This window comes from Jaculus jaculus, chromosome 10 (genome assembly GCF_020740685.1).
Source record: "Jaculus jaculus isolate mJacJac1 chromosome 10, mJacJac1.mat.Y.cur, whole genome shotgun sequence".
In the NCBI taxonomy this organism is placed as follows: Eukaryota; Metazoa; Chordata; class Mammalia; order Rodentia; family Dipodidae; genus Jaculus; species Jaculus jaculus.
The window spans coordinates 26,275,559-26,294,740 of NC_059111.1; the positions used below are offsets into that span (position 1 = coordinate 26,275,559).

Genomic DNA, 19,182 nt, shown 5'->3' on the forward strand with positions numbered 1-19,182 from the left:
GGTATTTTGCCATTCTAATTTAAGTCGTTAAGCAGTTATGATCTTTTGGAAGAGTCATGTTGCCTTGCCTTTTAAATATTTATTTATTTATTTATTTATTTATTTATTTGAGAGAGAGAAAGAGGCAGACAGAGGGAGAGAGAGAATGGGCATACCAGGGCCTATAGCTACTGCAAGCGAACTCCAGACACACGTGTCTCCTTGTGCATCTGGCTTATGTGGGTCCTGGGGAATCAAACTGGGGTCCTTTGGCTTTGCAGGCAAATGCCTTAACCACTAAGCCATCTCCCCAGCCCTTGCCTTGCTTTTTATTGTGTCTCATTGTTATGATTTGCACATCTCCTGGTTATGTCCTTCCTTTTTCTTGGGGGTACTTTTAGAGGCTTGATTCCCAGCATCGGTTTTGGATTGAAGTTTCTGCTTTCCCCCATTCCTGAAGAGCTGTGCAGCTGGACCTGCATAAGGCTAGCTTCTTTTTGTTGAGCTGTCCTTCCTGGGTTGGGAAGAAGCTTTCAAGGCTCTGCTTGGGAACTGAGACATAGGGTTGCTTATATATAGAGAGAATGTCTGTTATTTCCCTTCCCACTCAGCTCTACAGTGGTGGGACAGAGCTCCTTCTTGGGAAACTACTCCACCTTCTACCTCTTCTGATTCAATTGCCATCTGATGTGTCCCCATATTCCAGCACAGGGACAGAATAATAGAAAAATATGCAGAAGAACATAGTTCTGAATACTAATGCTGGGTCCTTGTTTTTGCCTTATTCTCAGCCTGATGTGGAAAGTGTTCAGACCTTTGTTTTGTTTTATTTTATTTCTTTAAAAAACTATTTTATTTATCCATGAGAGAGAGGGAAGAGAAAGAGAGAGTGAGTGAGAGAGGGAGAGAACATTCTAGGGCCTAGCCACTGCAAACAAACTTCAGATGCATGTATCACCTTGTGTATCTGGCTTCTGTGGGGGCACTGGGGAATCAAATCTGGGTCCTTAGGCCTCACAGGCAAGTGCCTTAACTGCTAAGCCATCTAGTCAGCCCTCCCTAGACCTTTGCTTTTAAATATGAATTAAAACATGTGCTTTTTAATCAAGTTGACAATATTCCACTAAATTTTTAGTTTCTGGGAAGATTTTTTTCATTAAATAATAAAGTGTTGAATTTTGTCAAATGCTTTTTCTGTGTCAGCTGACATTGAAAGTTATTTTTGTTCTTAGTCTATTAATACATTGTGAATATGCTCAGTTGTTAATATGGATGATAAACTTTTGATATTGAACAAATACCATTTTTAGCAATTGCAGATGACATTGTGTTTTTAATTTTGGTTTGAACAAATTGAACAATATCAAAAGTTTGGAAAGGAAAGTTGACAACCACTCTACCCAACACTAGTGTGAACATCTTGTTGAATCCTACTGTTATTATTTTATGAATTTTTGGTTTTTATTTTAAGGAAGGGCCTCACTCTATCCCAGGCTGACTGGGAACTCACTCTGTATCCCAGGCTGTCCTCTGACTCATGGTGATCCTCCTACCTCAGCCTCTGGAGTGCTGGGATTATATGTATCAGCCACCATGCCTAGGTTTCAAAGATTTTTTTGAACTATATTAATGAATCATATGGTCTGCAGCTTTCATTTTTTAAACTGTATTCTGTCTGATGTTGTTATCATGGTAATAATAATCTTATCAAATGAAGTGAGAAGTGTCTCCTAATCTATTTTCGAGAAAAGATTATGATACAACCTATTTTTGATATAATTGATATTTTTACATGATTTAGCATAGTACTAGAAATCCTAGTAGCTCATAAAGTAAGAAAAAAAAGGTATTCAGACCAGAAAGGAAGAAATAAAACTGTACCCAATTTCAGATCACATAGCAATCTATGCAGAAAAATCCCAAGGAACCTACAGAGAAAAATAAAATCCTAGGATGATGAATTCAACAAAGTGGCAAGACACAACACCAACATATCAAAATCAATACTATTTAAAAAATCTTTTATTTATTTATCTGTGTGTGAGAGAGAATTTGTGTGGCAGGGCCACTAGCCACTGCAAATGAGCGTCAGATACATGTGTCTGCCACCTTGTGCATCTGGCTTTATGTGGATACTGGGGGATGAAACCCAGGTCCTTAGGCTTTGCAGGCAAGCGCCTTAATGGTTGAGCCATGTCTTCAACCTTGATCAATTCTATTTTTATATGATAGCAATAAACACATATAAACCAAAATTAAAAGTAAGTGCCATTTACAATTGCTCAAAGTAACTTTAAAAAGACTTATGCAAGGCTGGAGAGATGGCTTAGCAGTTAAGAGCGTGCCTGTGAAGCCTAAGGACCCCAGTTCGAGGCTTGATTCCCCAGGACCCATGTTAGCCAGATGCACAAGGGAGTGCACATGTCTGGAGTTCGTTTTCAGTGGCTGGTGGCCCTGGCATGCCCAGTCTCTCTCTCTATCTGCCTCTTTCTCTCTCTGTCTGTAACTCTCAAATAAATAAGTAAAAATGAACAAAAAAATTCTTTAAAAAGACTTGTGCACAAAATCTTTAGAACCCCATTGAAGAAATAAAAAGAAATTACCTAGACAAATGGAGAAATACTGTGTTTTTGAGTCCAAGATTTCAACAGTGTTAAGATGTTAGGTCTTCATACAGTTCTAATATACTTCTCATCCAAGTTGCAATAGCATGTTTATAGTATGGATGAGATAATTCTAAAAGTTGTACAGGAAGACATAGGACATAGACTAGCTGAAGGAATTAAAACAAACTGGTAGGAGTCATCTTATTTGATTTCAAGATATTACCTCATTGTGTAGTATTTTGGATAGGCCCGTACTTCAGTAGAACCGAAGAGAGTCCTGAGATAGATCCAGATGACCAACTTATTTTTGACAAAGGTACCAGAGCAAATCAGTGGAATGACAGTTGTTTCCATGAAGGTGCTGGAGCAACCAGAAGTCCACAGGAAGCTTGAGTTAAGCTCACACTATAGGCACAAGGAAAGCAACTGCAAGTAGATCTTAGATATAAGTAACATGTAGGCTATAAAACATAGGATAAAATCATCAGGATAAAGGATTGGTTGAAGAGTAAGTACACTTGGTAACAGAAAGATGATCAGTAGATCAGACCTGTTCAGAATTAAAAGTGACCCTGGGGTTGGAGAGATGGCTTAGCAATTAAGGCATTTGCCTGCGAAGCCTAAGGAACCAAGTTCGATTCTCCAGGTCCCATGTAAGCCAGATGCACAAGGTGGTACATGTGTCTGGAGTTCGTTTGCAGTGGCTGGAGGCTCTGGGCACCCATTCTCTCTCTCTCCCCCTCTCTGTCTGTAATAAATAAATAAAAATAAATATTTAAAAAGTGACCCTGTTAAGAGGATAAGAAGACATGCACCAGGAGAAAATATGTGCAAGCCATATAGCTAGAATGTATGTGTATATATATATATATATATATAACTCAGAACTCAGCAGTAAAACAAGAATACAGCTAAATACTGGGAAAAACTCAGGAAGAGGCAGTTTGCTGAAGAGGAACTATGGGTGCAAAATAAGAGTATGACAAGATGTTCAATGTCACTGGCTGTTAGGGAAATGCAGATTAAGACCAGGAGGCATACCTAAGAGAACCATTAAAAAAAAAAGCCAATGTTAAGTGCTGTGAAGGATGAGGAGAAACTGGATTTCTCCTACATGGCTGGTAGAAATGTAACATAGTGAAGCTGCTCTGTGAGAGAGTTTGGCAGTTTCTTGTAAAGCTAAACATGTGCTTACTCTAAGACCACCCCCCCCCCCAAATCATACTCCTGGGCGTTTATCCCAGAGAAATGAAAACTTATGTCCACACATACTCTTATACAGAAATGCCAGCAACAGCTTTCATGCAATAGCCCAAAGTTGCAAACAACTTAAATATCTTTCAGTAGGTGAATGGCCAACTGTGTGTGATACATCCGTATATTGGAATAATACTTAGCAAAGGAACAAACTATGGATCAGTGCGAAAATGTAGATAAGTGTCAAAGGCACTTTTCTGGGTAACCAAAGCCAGTCTCAGAAGGCTGAATACCACACGATTCCTTCCATATCATGCTGTCAACATGTCAAGCTATAGGGATGGAAACCAGAGTAGTGGTTGCTATGGTTCAGGAATTGGGTTGGTGAGCAGGAGAGAGACTGTGCAGTGGTGAAAGGGTTCTGTAGTGACCCCAAAATCCATATGCGATAACTTGGTGCAGAGCTGTATGCATATATCCTACTGTGGTCAATTTCCTGGTTTGCTGGTGTGCTACTGTGGAGTAAGATGTCTTTAAGCAATATTCTCATGTGGATATCACAGCATACTATTTATGCATTTATTTTTACACATTTAATTTTATTTATTCATAGAAAGAGAGAGAGAAAGAGAAAGAAAGGAAAGGAATGATGGGTTTGGGTGTGCCAGGGCCTCTTGCCATTGCAAGTGAGCTCCAGATATACATGTGCCATGCTTTACGTGGATACTGGGAGATCAAACCAAGGCTGGCAGGCTTTGCAAGCCTTTAACTGCTGAGCCCTCTCCCCAGCTCCTCTATTATTTATTAATGACAGATATTGCTGTTGGGCCATGTTTTGAACTTAACACTCCCATAGTCCTCTGCTTGTAGTCATTGCCACGAAAGCTTTGCACAATTTTAGTCAAATTTCTAGTTCGTGTATGGAAGCATTCTCGAAACACAAACACCATTTTCTGGTGAGTAGAGTCCACTGACTCCCTCTTTTTTTTTTTTTAAACATTTTTTTAAAATTTATTTGAGAGTGACAGACACAGAGAGAAAGACAGATAGAGGGAGAGAGAGAGAGAATGGGCGCTCCAGGGCTTCCAGCCTCTGCAAACGAACTCCAGACGCGTGCGCCCCCTTGTGTATCTGGCTAACGTGGGACCTGGGGAACCGAGCCTCGAACCGGGGTCCTTAGGCTTCACAGGCAAGCGCTTAACCGCTAAGCCATCTCTCCAGCCCCAGTGACTCCCTTCTTCTAGCCAATTCCACTCTTGGGCCTGGAGCCTGGTTTTGCTTGGCATTTGCCAATCCTCCTTTGACGCTGGCTGAAAGCTTTTCTTATATGCTCCATTTACTGGCTACTCTTTTGTCAGTTATATAGGTTTTTTTTTTCATTGCTTTTTGTTTTCTTTTTCAAGAATAAATCCATTCATTGAAAAGATTTTTGCATTATGGGTTTTCTTTTCTTAAGATAAGAGTAATAGGCCCTTTTGCTTGGGAATTAGGGAACTATCTGCAAGCAGGCTTATCTTAGCACGTGAAAGGATTTTAGGTTTTAAACATTAATTTATTTACTTGCACGTGCGTATATGCTTGTGTGCATGTGGGTGCAGGTCTGTGTGGGGGGCGCCTGGGTCTCTTTCCAGCACTGCTGCGTCGGGTTTGCGTTGTTGGCAGAAATCACCCAGCCAAGAGCAGCTTGTGGAGAAAAGAAAAGCTTAAAGACTCAAGGGGAAGCTCCATGATGGCAGGGAAAACGATGGCATGAGCAGAGGGTGGGCATGACCTCCTGGCCAACATCAGGTGGACCACAGCAACAGGAGAGTGTGCCAAACACTGGCAAGGGAAGACTGGCTATAATACTCATAAGCCCGCCCCCCAAAATACACCGCCTCCAGGAGACATTAATTCCCGTCCATCAGCTGGGAACCTAGCACTTCAGACAACCTAAGTTTATGGGGGACACCTGAATCAAACCATCATAATCACAAACAATGTCCATTTGCCTTTATGTGGGTGGCTGGGGAATCGAATCTGGGACCTGAATACTTTACAAACAAGTGATTTTCATTGTCAAGCCATCTCCCCAACCTCCTCCTTCTTTTTTGTTTTTTGTTGTTGTTGTTGTGTGCACATGTGTGTATGCATGTTGGTATGTGAGGATGCCTGCGTGTGTGTGGGTTCACATGTGTGTATGCATGTGAAGGCCAGAGGTAGACACTGGTGTCTTTTTCCGTCACTCTTCACTTTAATTCTTTGAGACAGGGTCTCTCTTTGAGCCTAGAGCTCGTTGCTTCTATTAGGCTAGCAAGCCAGTGAACCTCAGAGATGCTGGGTCTCCATCTCCCATGGCCGGGATTATAGGTCCACAGCGCAAAGCCAGGCGTTTTGCGTGGGTTCTGGCAAGTGGGCTCGGGCCCTCAAGCATACTGAGCTATCTCCCCAGCTGTGGACAGATTCTTCTGAAGCTTCCTTTTGTGCTTTCCTGCACTGGACACCTTGCTTCCTGACTCCTGTGTCTCTCCATATTGTTTTTATAAAACCTGAACCAAGCTGGGCATGGTGGCGCACGCCTTTAATCCCAGCACTCAGGAGGCAGAGGTAGGAGGATAGCTGTGAGTTTGAGGCCACCCTGAGAATATGGAGTGAATTCCAGGTCAGCCTGGACTAGAGTGAAACCCTACCTCAAAAACAAAAAACAACAACAACAACAACAAAAAAACAAAACAAAAACAAAACCCCATAAAACCCCTGAACCAAGGGTGTGTGGGAAACAGAAGGTTTGAGTCTGTGCAGGTTTGAACGTGTGAAAGTGTCTTTAACCTGCTCTTCTTCTTCATTGATACTTTGCCCTGTGATAACATTCAGGTTGAAATGCACTTTTCTGAGGCAAGCCCAACATACTGGCCTTTTTTTTTTTTTTTTTTTTTTAAAAAAAGAGAGAGAGAATTGGCACACTAGGGCCTCCAGCTACTGCACTGGAACTCCAGATTCGTGCACCACCTTGTGCGCATGTGAGACCTTGTGCACGTGTCACCTTTGTGCATCTGGCTTACATGGGATCTGGGGAGCCAAACATGGGTCTTCAGGCTTCGCAAGCAAGTGCCTTAGCCGCTAAGCCATTGCTCCAGCCCTGAAATGCATTTTTTAAATATAGCTTTGGAGGCATTGCTGGGCTGTTTTCTTACCTGCTGCCGGGAACTCAGAAGCCAGTAACCTCTTCAGTGGCCTTTGACTGATGTGTTGTTGTTGGGTCAGAAGCTCACAGGGACTTTTGTTGCTGGTGATCTGAATTTCCTAGCAAATGCACACAGTACCAGGCTTTTGCAAGCTGAGAAGGAGGCTCCTGTGCTTCCTGACTTTTTCTGTCCTCTCATTCCCTGGGGTCATTAGTGCCACTGAGTGACATGTGACAGGCTGGCACAGATGGAAATATCCAGAGGAACAAGGAGGACATGACCCTGGGGCTCAGGCTGTTAGCTCTTGTTGCTTCGGGAAAGCCCAGGCGAGGTGCTGCGTCGTTTCCCTGGCGCCCCAGACAGAAGCTCGGCTTGCAGCCCCATAATGCCTCTGGATGCGTTGCAGTCCTGTGCGTCTTCCCAGGAGGCTCCTGGGGAATAGCAGAGGAAGAGGCTAAAGAAAATAAAAGCCCAAGAAACCTAGCTTAGCCCTGGGAGGAGAAAACAAACAATCCCCCCACCCCCAAATGTCTGCCTCACTCACTGCCGAAGGATCTTCGCTCCAGCTGTTCCCTGCCTGGAAGTCATTCCAGGGACCTTTTAAATGCCTGAACAAGCCAGGTGTGGTGGGATGTTTTCTCGTGTAAAGGGAGTCTGGAAGTAGATGGTCCATGTTGGTTGTGGTGACACAGTGGTCTTTAAAAATTATTTTATTAATTTATTTATTTGAGAGAGAAAGAAAGAAAGAAGGGGGGTGGGTGGGAGAGAATGGGTGCACCAGGGCCTCCAGTCACTGCAAATGAACTCCAGACCTATGCACCACCTTGTGCATCTGGCTTACATGGGTCCTGGGGAATTGAACCTGGGTCCTTATGCTTCACAGGCAAGCACCTTAACCACTAAGCCATCTCTCCAGCCCTCTTGTCCTATTTTTCTGCTCCAACTTCTTTAACAAGTTGTTTTCATTGTCAAGGTCCCAAGATTGTTGTTGATTAGGCAATAATGCTGCTACTTCTACTACTAATAGTAACTACTTGCTGTCAAGTTCCAGACAAGATGAAAAAGAGAAAGAAATAAAGACACTACCCTGCTGGCTGCCTTTTATTTTGTACTTATTTATTTGATATATATATGTTGTTATGTAGCTCTGGCTTGAATTTTCTAAAAATATTATTTATTTATTTGAGAGAGAGTAAGAGTGAAAGAGAGAGATGCGGGGGTGTAGAATGGGCTCACCAGGGCATAGAGCCACTGCAAACAAACTCCATACTCATGTACTGCCTTGTGCATCTGCCTTACAGGAGCCCTGGGGAGTTGAACTTGGGTCATATAGCTTTGCAGGCACACACCTTAACCTCTAAGCTATCTCTTCAGCCTGGCCTTGAACTTTTTTTTTAAAATTTTAACCTTTTTAATTGGTAACTTCCATATTCATAGACAATAAACCATGATAATTCCCTCCCCTCCCCCACTTTCCCCTTCCAAATCCATTCACTTTTATATTCCCTTCACCCTCTCAATTAGTTTCTCTCTCTCTTTTTCTTTTTTGTTTTTTTTTCTTTCTTTTTTAAATTTTTTTATTAGCATTTTCCATGATTATAAAAAAATATCCCATGGTAATTCCCTCCTTCCCCCCCCCCCACTTTCCCCTTTGAAATTCCATTCTCCATCATATTACCTCCCTATCTCAACCATTGTACTTACATATATACAATATCAACCTATTAAGTACCCTCCTCCCTTCTTTTCTCTTCCCTTTATGTCTCCTTTTTAACTTATTCTGGCCTTGAACTTTTTAAAAAATAATTTTAATTTTTTTATTTGCAAGGAGAGAGAGAGAGAGAAGACAGATGAGAGAGAGACAGAGAAAGAGAGAGAGAGAATGGGCATGCCAGGGCCTCTAGCCACTGTGAATGAACTCCAGGCACATGTGCCATGTTGTGCATCTGACTTTATGTGGGTACTGGGAAATCAAATCTGGTTCGTTAGGCTTTTCAGGCAAGTGCCTTAACCACTGAGCTATCTTCCCTAGCCCTGGTCTTGAACTTTTGATCCTTAGCTTCTTGTATGATTATAGGAATCTGCTACAACACCCAGTTTTCTGAATTTTATTTTAAAGTAAGCCCTGAAAGTCCACCCAAAACCCTCCACTTAGCCTTGTTGGCCATTGAGAAAGAGATACTGGGGAAATAATTCCTCAGATGGAGGTCTCTGTCCAACATGGGTTCCCATTGTTGAGGAAGGAGAGATGAGAACTGCTGAGGAGATCTGCTGTCTCTGTAGACCTGTTCTGGTCTCTTAAACTGCCTCCTAGTTCTTAGCCTTGTTGCTTCTGGAAAGCCCAGGTGAGGTGCAGCCCCATTCCTCTGGCGCCCCAGACAAAACCTCAGTGTCCAGCCCCATAATGCCTCTGTCCCTAAAGCACCTGTAATCTTGCCCTCATGCCCCCACAGCTCTCCCTGTGTTCCAATCCAGCCTCAGTGGCTTGGCTCTTGTGGAAGTTTCTAGAACCCTCCTTTGGCTTCACCTTCCCTATCTTTTTTTTTTTTTTTTTTTTTTTTCGAGGTAGGGTCTCACTCTGGTCCAGGCTGACCTGGAATTAACTCTGTCATCTCAGGGTGGCCTTGAACTCATGGCAATCCTCCTACCTCTGCCTCCTGAGTGCTGGGATTAAAGGTGTGCCCTACCTTGCCCGGCTTACCTTCCCTGTCTTGACATCCCTTCTTCCACCTCCGAGCAGCCACAGTGGGATGGGCAACTAGGGTAACTGCCTGTTTCCGTGTGCCCAAACCTTTGGAGCTCCTGTCCTCCTCCGTGACACGGGACTATCACCCACAGGGAGGATGACAGGAGGCCTGTCCATGGAAGCTTTTTGCAAATGTGATACTATCTAAATGTGTGGCAGTGTTCTTTACTGGGCTGGCATTCCTCCTCGTGGCCCACACAACATTCTGTTGGGCCGAATGGTTCCGGGAATGTTGATTCATTTTCTCTTCTAGGTTGAGAAAGCTGAGGGCAGCTGCCCGAGACATCGGAAGGATCAGCGATCTCCCTGCGGCAGGTAGGACTCTACCTCAGAGTGACGTGCACGAACCATTCAGCGCCAAGTTCAGTCTGTCTGTGAGCTTCCAGACACCGTGGGCGAGTCACTACTCAGATATACCCCCTGAGGGTGGGCAAGGGCCATTTACATAGTTCTGAAAGTTCAGCAGAGCCTGTGTCTTCAGCTCCATATGGCCAAAGCTGGGACTTCCTACTCATGTCCAAATGGATCATTCTGGGGCTAGTGCCGCAGTCAGTTCCACATGGCTGGGATGAACTTCCAAACCAGGCAGTTTATGGAGGAAAGGGATTTATTGAAGCATCATGGCAGAAGCAGCTTCCTTGCTTTCACAGGTCCACACGGAGAGAAAAGAGAAAAGCCACCACCGACATCACAAGCAAGCACACTTTCTGAACCCAAGCCAAGCCCAAGCACGTTGCATATCTTTAGATTGGAATTCAGATCCAACCCCAGCAACAAACACCTTAGGGCTGGACTTCAGGATCTGCCCAGTGACACCTCCTCCAGTCAGGCGGAAGGAGACTGAAATGACAAGCTTTAATAAACTCCTGAATGTATGCAGGGGGGCACCCATTCACACTACCACAGCTAGGGATGTAGCTCAGTTGGCAGAATGATTGCCTACCACACACAAAGCCCTGGGCTCAAGCATCACAAATTCTAGAGGTGGTGACTGTCAGTCACCCCACTAGCTGGAAGGTGAAGGCGGGGTGGTCAGAAGCTCAAAGACGTCTCCAGCTACAAAAGCTGACTAAAACCAAATGGCTCTTTCCCAGGAAGCCAGGCTCCCAGATCTTCTGCCCTAGCATGCAGGGCATGCAAGCTTGAATTTCTGTCACTAGCTTTTGAGGGTGTCCCCATCCATGGTCCTGCTGCTGAGTCCAGCGTAGCTCTGCGGAGTGGGTCCAAAGTGAAGGTTAGTTTGCCTCATGAGAGGCAGCTGTGAGCCTCTGTTCCCAATGTCCTGCCTGGGAATGGTCAGTTGGCTAGAATTTGGCAGCGGTGGAAATATTCACATCACAGAAATCATTGTACTGTAAGGAAGTCAGGCTCCCCCTGCACCCTGAGAACAGGTTGTCAGCTTTTGCCAGCATACGGCACCTCTTTTGTCGCTGGAAAACCACATCTGGCAGCTTGAGCCTCCTTGAGCCCATGGTAGAGCTGCTGCCCATGTAAGTAAGGCCAGGTGGCTTACTGCCCAGAGCCTCAGCTTCAGTCAAGAAGACTACAAAGTCTTGCCTGGGCATAGTGGTGCATGCCTGCAATCCCAGCACTTGGGAGGCAGAGGCAGTAGAATCAGGAGTTCGGGGACAGCCTCAGTTATGCAGTGAGTTTGAGGGTAACTTGGGTTACCTAACACCCTGCATCAAAACAAAAACAAACAAACAAAAAAAAACCCAGGCAATACAAAACAAAGCCTGGTATCTTTCTCCCAGAGGAAGGGGTCTCCTGGGTCTCCTTAGGGGAAAAAGGTATTTTTTTTTTTTCACTTTGTTTTCTGCAGCTGTCCTTTTTGGAGCAGCCTGCCTGCTGTATCACGAAGTCATGTTCAAATTCATTCTGGCAGTACCTTGCCTTGTGCTATTGTTCAGAGGGACATGTGGGTGACAGGACAACTGGTATTCACCTTTCCTGGTGAGTGCAGTCACAGTCGAAGCAGCCCCCCAGTATGTGCACAGGGAATGTGCCCTGGGGGGAACCGTAGGGACAGGTTGGGGCCCAGGCCCCACACCCTGCCTTGCTGCGGCTGAGTGCTGACCCCTTGGCTGCAGAGGTTCTTACATAACCAAGCTCTAGATGCCCTATGGGGCAGCTAGCTCCAAGGGAGCTCTCATTTTCAGATATTTATGTCTTAGACTTAAGACTGAATACTGTTACTTCTTGTCCCTGTCTCCTCATGGCATCATTAGTAGCTTTCAGGAGCTGTGTTCTGTAAGTGAATCTGCCAGCTTGTCACTGGTGAGTTCTTAGTTCCTATGACACTTGAAGAAATGCCCAGAATAACTCCAACCAGTCAGCCAGGCAGCACCAGAGAGACAGCTGCTCAGATGCCTTTATTTATGGAGAGCGGTAGGGGGCTTATCCACAAACCCCACGACGCCGTGGATCTTGCTCTAGGGAGACCACAAGACGCTACTGCTCCTCCTCCCTGGGGGAGGATGGTGAGCAGGGAGGTGCTCCTGTGCTGTGTAGATCACACCAAGGGGCAAAGTCTCAGTGTGCACTCTTTATTCTGGTGTGAATAATTCCATCCCAGCCAATTTCAAGGAAGTTAAGTGGAATACCATTAAGAATCCCTTAACTGAGCCGGGCATGGTGGCACATGCCTTTAATCCCAGCACTCGGGAGGCAGAGGTAGAAGGATCGCTGTGAGTTCGAGACCACCCTAAGACTCCATAGTGAATTCCAGATCAAACTGGGCTAGAGTGAGACCCTACCTCGAACCCCCCCTCAAAAAAAAGAATCCCTTAACTGGGGTCAGGAGAGATGTCTCAGCTGTTAAGGTGCTCTGGCCTGCAAAGCCTAGTGATTTGGGTTTGATTCCCCAGTACCAATGTAAAGCCAGATGCACAAAGTGCCACATGCATCTGGAGCTAGCTTGCAGCGGCTAGAGGCCTTCACACCCATTTGTTTCTCCCTCTTTTTGTCTCTCTCTGCCTGCAAATAAATAAATAAAATGTTAAAAAAGAATCCCTTGGGATGGATAGATAGCTTAGTGATTAAGGTGCTTGCCTGTGAAGTCTAAGGACCCATGCGTGACTCTCCAGATCCCACTTCAGCCAGATGCACAAAGGTGAGGCAAGCACAAGGTCACACATGCCCACTAGGTGGCGCAAGCATCTGGAGTTCAATCGCAGTGGCTGAGGCCCAGGCATGCCAATTCTCTCCCCTCCCCCAAATAAAAAAAATGTAAAAAAGAATCCCTTTAAATGAATATGCACAAAAGGAGGGAGTCAGCTGGCAGAGAGAGTCATTCATGCATGCATGGATTTATTAAACTGGTCTCAAAGAGCCCTCTGTGCTATGTTCTTTGCTGGCATTTACTAAAGATTAAGGAAACAGTATTATCACACTCAAAAAAGTCCCAAGACCAGTAGAAGAAGCAGACCCTTAAGCAAATCATTCAGGTGCTATTCATGCAGAACCATCACACACCACTGTCCAGATGCCTCACTGCACAAGGTACTGAGCTTAAGAGGCAAGCAAGGGCTGGAGAGATGGCTTAGTGGTTAAGGCGTTTGCCTACAAAGCTAAACAATCCTGGTTCAGTTCTCCAGGACCTATGTAAGCCACATGCACAAGGGGGCACATGTGTCTGGAGTTCCTTTGCAGTGGCTGGAGGTTCTGGAGTGCCAATTCCCTCCCTCCCTCCTTCCCTCCATCCCGCCCTCTCTCTCAAATAAATAAATAAATAAATAAATAAAGCATATTTTTTTAAAAAGGCAAGCAAGGCCTGAAATCGAATCTTTACTGGCATGGCATGACCCTGGGTGTGTGAGGAAGGGCCACCTTTTCTAGTGGGGAAATCTTCTGTGTCTGATGGGACTTGCCAAAAGTTCTCGGAACAATATTTTTTCTAGTATTGCCTTCTGTAAAACCTTCCAGATTTAACTAATCACAAGTGGCTATCCCGATGCAGGCTCCAGACTTCCCTGTGTCTGTGAGAGCCGGGCCTCAGGATTCCTGCTAGCCGTAGCGCCTCTCTGCCTGTGGTGTGGCAAGATGGTCTGAGGCCGCTGAGCACCCAACAACCCGGTCAGTTTGCTGGTTGCAGAGCACTCTGCAGGCGGTCTGGGGAGGTGGGAGAGTCTTGGGAGAGGCCTGAGGTCAAAGTCGGGGATTTCAGCCTGAGCGTCTTGTCCAAAGAGTTGATAGAGCAGGTCCAATGCCCGTAAATGTTCCAGAAGATGGGACAGTACAAATAGGGGCTAACTGGAAGGCCCACAAAGTGGTGATAGGCAGGGGCCTAGGGTGGGCTCTACCTTGGGACCCCGAGTTCTGTAGGCAGTATGCAGGGCCAAGGAGGGACTGGGCTTTAGTCATGTAGGTGCCGCACGTTACAGATCACACCGCTGGAGCTACGGAGCATCAGTTGCAGGCACAGGGCGGGACCCTGGGCCACAGGTGACACTCAGAGCAACCTTCCCCGGGTGTGTTTAAAAACAGTTGACCAGGGCTGGAGAGATGGCTTAGCGGTTAAGCGCTTGCCTGTGAAGCCTAAGGACCCCGGTTCGAGGCTCGGTTCCCCAGGTCCCACGTTAGCCAGATGCACAAGGGGGCGCACGCGTCTGGAGTTCGTTTGCAGAGGCTGGAAGCCCTGGCGCGCCCATTCTCTCTCTCTCTCCCTCTACCTGTCTTTCTCTCTGTGTCTGTCGCTCTCAAATAAATAAATAAATAAATAAATAAATAAATAAATAAATAAATTAAAAAAAAAAACAGTTGACCAAGGCTGGGTACCTGATATGCCCAGGCTTAGGACCCCACAGGTGAGGTCTCAGCACAGCGATACTAAGTCTGGCAGAGGCCAAGCATCCCTGAGAAGACAGGCGTGAAGTCGTGGTGGAGTATGGAGGCAGATGGACACCCTGATGGTAGAGTCCCCGGCTGGGTGACTCGGGACAGCTAGCTTACTGGGGCTGAAGTCTCCGTCATTTCATCCCTGCTGTGCACACAAAAGTCTCGCTAGGAGTGGCTTCGAGCGGGGGTGATGTTGGGTGTAGGGCCGGCGTGCGTAGATTTTAAGTAATGGTGGCAGGCAGGTGACAGTGTGGTACTTGGGAGGTGAGAGCGGGAGGATTACCAGTTCAAGGCTAACCTGAGCTGCGTGACAAAGACGACACCTCAAAAATAGACAGTGAAATAAAAATAGCCATGGAGCAAAAGACTGGCGCCCAGAGGAAGCCACTTCCCAACAAGGCAAAGAGATCACACCACCTGCCCCTCACCTGGTTAGGATGCCACCTTCTGCCGTGCATCTGGATGAAGGGCCTTCATGTCTAGCTTTTACTAGAAGGAATTGGGCCCAGCGAGCTCATTACCAAGGTGTCTTCTGAAGACGGTGACGAGTCGCGTCAGGACAGCTGGAGTGGAATTGCTAGTTTGGTTGTCGGCAGTGTCAAACACACTGGCTACACGCTGTCAAACTGGAATTGGACAAAAGGGACGGGAGCTCTGAGCTTAGGGAGGAATCGCACAGCTTTGTGAAGGGCACCTAAGAAAGCCCTATCTCCCCGTCACCCGCCGGCATCATCAGCATGCCCGTGGGTGACAGGTCTGAAAGCCTTAGAGAGGGCTGGTGAGGACAAGAAAGAAACATGGGCCACCAAGGTGACAGGAGCCTGTGGGAGGAACGAGCCCCAATTCCACGTATCTGGGGAGTGTTGAGTGAGTATTTCCTTGCATTCTCCTTCAACCCTGGGGGCGACGCTGCCCCCATTCTACAGTTGGCAAAGCCAAGGTTCAGAGAGTGCGTTGAAGAGGCGGATGGTGGGGGCTGAGCAGCCTGCTGGCGTAGGCCGGAAAGGGAAGCCGTGGAGATGGGGCTCAGCTGGAGGAGGCTGGCAGGCCAGGACTAGGGTAGAGGCCTGCACACTGGCATGGAACTTAGAGCTGGCCCCATGGGCAAAGGCGCAATGCTGGTGGTTGAGGGCTGAGCAGTTTGGCTGGACCTGGAGGGCAGGTGGCATCAAGGTCTGTTCTGTGGGAGGGAGGTTCCGAGCGTTCTGGAGCCTGCACGGTCTGCTTCTAACACTCAGCCCACATACCAACACACACACACACACACACGCGCGCGCACACACACACACACACACACACACACACACACACACCCTGTCTTGTCATTTACGGTGTATGGTCCTCAGATGGCATCACACAATTATTTGCCCAAGCAGCAAGGGAAGGCCTCACTCTTAGTCTATTTGTGTTTTGTTTTTTACAAGGTAAGGTCTCACTCTAGTCCAGGCTGACTTGGAATTTGTCTCAGGATGGCCTCAAACTCACAATGATCCTTCTGCCTCTGCCTTCGGGGTGTTGGGATTAAAGGTATGTGCCACCATGACCCACTTCTTAGTCTTTTTAAAAAGTATTGCCAGGCGTGGGGCATTTGCCTTTAATCCTGGCACTTGGGAGGAAGATGGAGGATCACCATGAGTTCGAGGCCACCCTGAAACTACATAGTAAATTCCAGGTCAGCTCGAGAGCTAGAGTGAGACCCTACCTCGAAAAAAAAAAAAATTGACATGGGCTGAGGAATGGTGACTGGCTTAGTAGTTAAGGCAATTGCCTATGAAGCCTAAAGACCCAGGTTCGATTCCACAGAACTCACGTAAGTGGCGCATGCTTTTGGAGTTTGTTTGCAGTGGCTAAGGTGTTGGTGCACCCAGACCCATTCTCTCTGTTTCTCTTCTCCATAGCTCTCTCTCTCTCTCTCTCATTGCAAATAAGTAAATATAAAAAATATTTTATTTGTTTATTTGGAAGAAGAGAGAGGGCGCAAGAGAGAATGGGCATATCAGAGCCTCTTGGTACTGCATATGAACTCTAGATGCCTGTCTCATGTTATGTATATGGCTTTATGCAGGTGCTGGGGCATTGAACCCAGACAGTCAGCTTTGAAAGCAAGTGCCTTTAACTGCTAGCCATCTCCTCTTATTCTTTTTAATGTTTAAAAATAATATTTTATTTACTTACTTATTTGCAAGGAGAAAGAGGAAAAAAGAGAGAAAGAGAGAGAGAGGAGAGCACACCAGGGTCTCTAGCCACTGCAAATGAGCTCTAGATGCACTTGCCATTTTGCACCTCTGGCTTTATGAGGGTACTGAGGAATCGAACCTGGGTCCTTAGGCTTTGCAGGCAAGTACCTTAACCACTGAGCAATCACTCCAGTCCAACCCCTCCATTCTTAAAGGGATAGTCTATAGCTCACTGTCTTCTTGCCATCTCCACCTGGATGTACTCTGTGCCAACCACTTCACAGGTGTCTGGGACCGGCAAGTCCAACCGGTTCTTTTCACGTACACAGTGTCTCCAGCAAGGTACAGGCTAGATTCCAAGAGTGGAAGCTACTAACTAGCTTTTAAGGTCTAGACTCAGAACTCCTAAATAAACACGTCGATTCTCCAGGTTTGTGCAAAGTGTATGGCCGGGCAAGTTCAAGGCTGGCCCAGAATTAAGGAGAGAGGTGGCACCTGCGCCCAGGAATGGGCAGACGTGTTGGTGGGCCTCTTTGGAAATAGGAGCTCCATAGAATTGGTGAGCTGTGGAGCTGGAGCTGAAGACGATGTTCATCTAATGACAGATTCACACTATCCTGTCCCTGATCAGATTAAGGCTGGTCAGGCTGGGTGGGACCTTCTCCTGAGATCGGGTGTGGTCCAGATCCTTCCATCTCTTACCCTGCATCTCCTTCAAATCATGAAGCCAGTCTGAGTGCAGGTGGCTTACTTAGAAGGTGATCTTGTTTCCTTCTGCTTCTATCCTTGACTCATCTTGACTTTCCCAACCAACGGTGCTCCCGGCTGAATTAGCTATAATCAAGACTCATGGCAGTAATCCCAGTACTCAGGAGGCAAAGGTAGGAGGATCACGAGTCCAAATCCAGCCTGAGCTATATAGCAAGGGCTTGTCTCAAAAAGTGGCCCCAGGGCTGGAGAGATGGCTTAGCGGTTAAGGAGCTTGCCTGTGAAGCCTAAGGACCCATGTTTGACTCTAGATCCCATATAAGCCAGACGCACAAAGGCAAGGCAAGCATAAGGTCCCACATGCCCAGTAGGTGGTGCAAGCATCTGGAGTTTGATTTCAGTGGCAGAGGCCCTGGGCGCCAATTCTCTCTTTCTCTTAAAAAAAAAAATATACTTTTTGTTAAAAGTGGCCCCAGTTGGAGAAATAGTTTAGTCAGTAAAATGCTTTCCTTGCCAGCATGAGACCTCAGTTTGATCCCCCAGAAGCTGCATAAAAAAGCTGGGCAAGGTGACATGTGCTTGCCATCCCAGCGCTGGAGAGGCAGAGCCAGGTAGATCCCTGGGGCTCACTGGCCAGCTAGTCCAGCCCACTTGGCAAGTTCCAGTCCAGCAAGAGGCTCTATCTCAAACAAGGTGGATGGCACCCAAGTAGCCACATCTGGCTTCCACGTCAGTACCTTCCTACACACACGTCAGGCACGCACACCCTGAAAACAACAATAACAACAAAAACGCTTTCGCGGTAGATTGCTAGGCTGCAAGGAACACGTTGCTCAGTCTTGGCACCTGCAGGCTCTTCCCACACTGGCTAGAATGTGACCACGGGAGGGACTGTGCCTCGGGGGCTCTCACAAAGGTCTTGCTCACAGTCCCATCCTCTTGCATCCCAGAGGTCACATGGTTAGGAAGTCTAGGCCACCGTGCTAGTGGGAGATCATATGAAGACAACACACAGAGAGCCAGGTGGCAGATAGGCTGCAGGAGTCCATTGTGTACAAGAACGAAACCTTCCTGAACCTTCCAGCTCAGACTGGTCGCCAGCCAGTAGGCTGTGAAGGAACAATGGCTAAATAGAACTTTCCACCTGAGCCCCATGCGCATTTCTGACCTGCAGAATCGTGAGTCAGCAAAAACGGTTCTTACTTTATGCCACTCGGTTTTTATAGCCCTAGATAACTGAATTAGCACACCTGGCCTTGCACACCCAATGCCTGAGTATCTCACAGCTCCTGCTCCGGAGTGTGCCGACATGACCCCTCCTAGCTCTGTACCCAGGTACTCTCTACCCAGTTCAAGGAAGCGAGAGAGGTGTGAACATCTCCCTGGGAAAGACCTTTCCCTACTGGAAGCCCCCTGAGCCTTCTGGAAGCATGTTTGATGGTGCTATCCCTCAACACTTAACTTCATCATGGGAAGAAGTGGGAGGCTCCTTGCCTTGATGTGGAGTTTCTGGTTTCTCATGCCAAAACAAGAATGCCTTAACTAACTCTGTGGACATGGTCCAGGAAGTTTACAAGGATCCCTGAGTGACAGGCCAGCTCAGGATCTCTCCTTCCGCTAGCCTGGGGCAGAAGATCTACCTGATCAAGGGACTTAGTTGGGTCCAGATGCTGCCAACAAACTTGTATAAAATGATGTCAGAAAGACCCGAATTCTGCTTGAGCCCCAGGCACGCAACAGCAGAGCAGTAAGCAGTATGAGAGACAAAT

General features: G+C 46.6%; 1 long non-coding RNA gene across 1 annotated transcript in view; it reads right to left on the reverse strand.

Moving 5' to 3' along the window:
* The window catches only part of LOC123464110, a 68,819-nt gene that overhangs the window by 12,759 nt on the left and 36,878 nt on the right, over positions 1-19,182 (reverse strand). Inside the window, exon 2 of the long non-coding RNA XR_006639364.1 lies at positions 6,956-7,377. This is a non-coding gene — a long non-coding RNA (uncharacterized LOC123464110). The remainder of the gene's footprint in view (positions 1-6,955; positions 7,378-19,182) is intronic.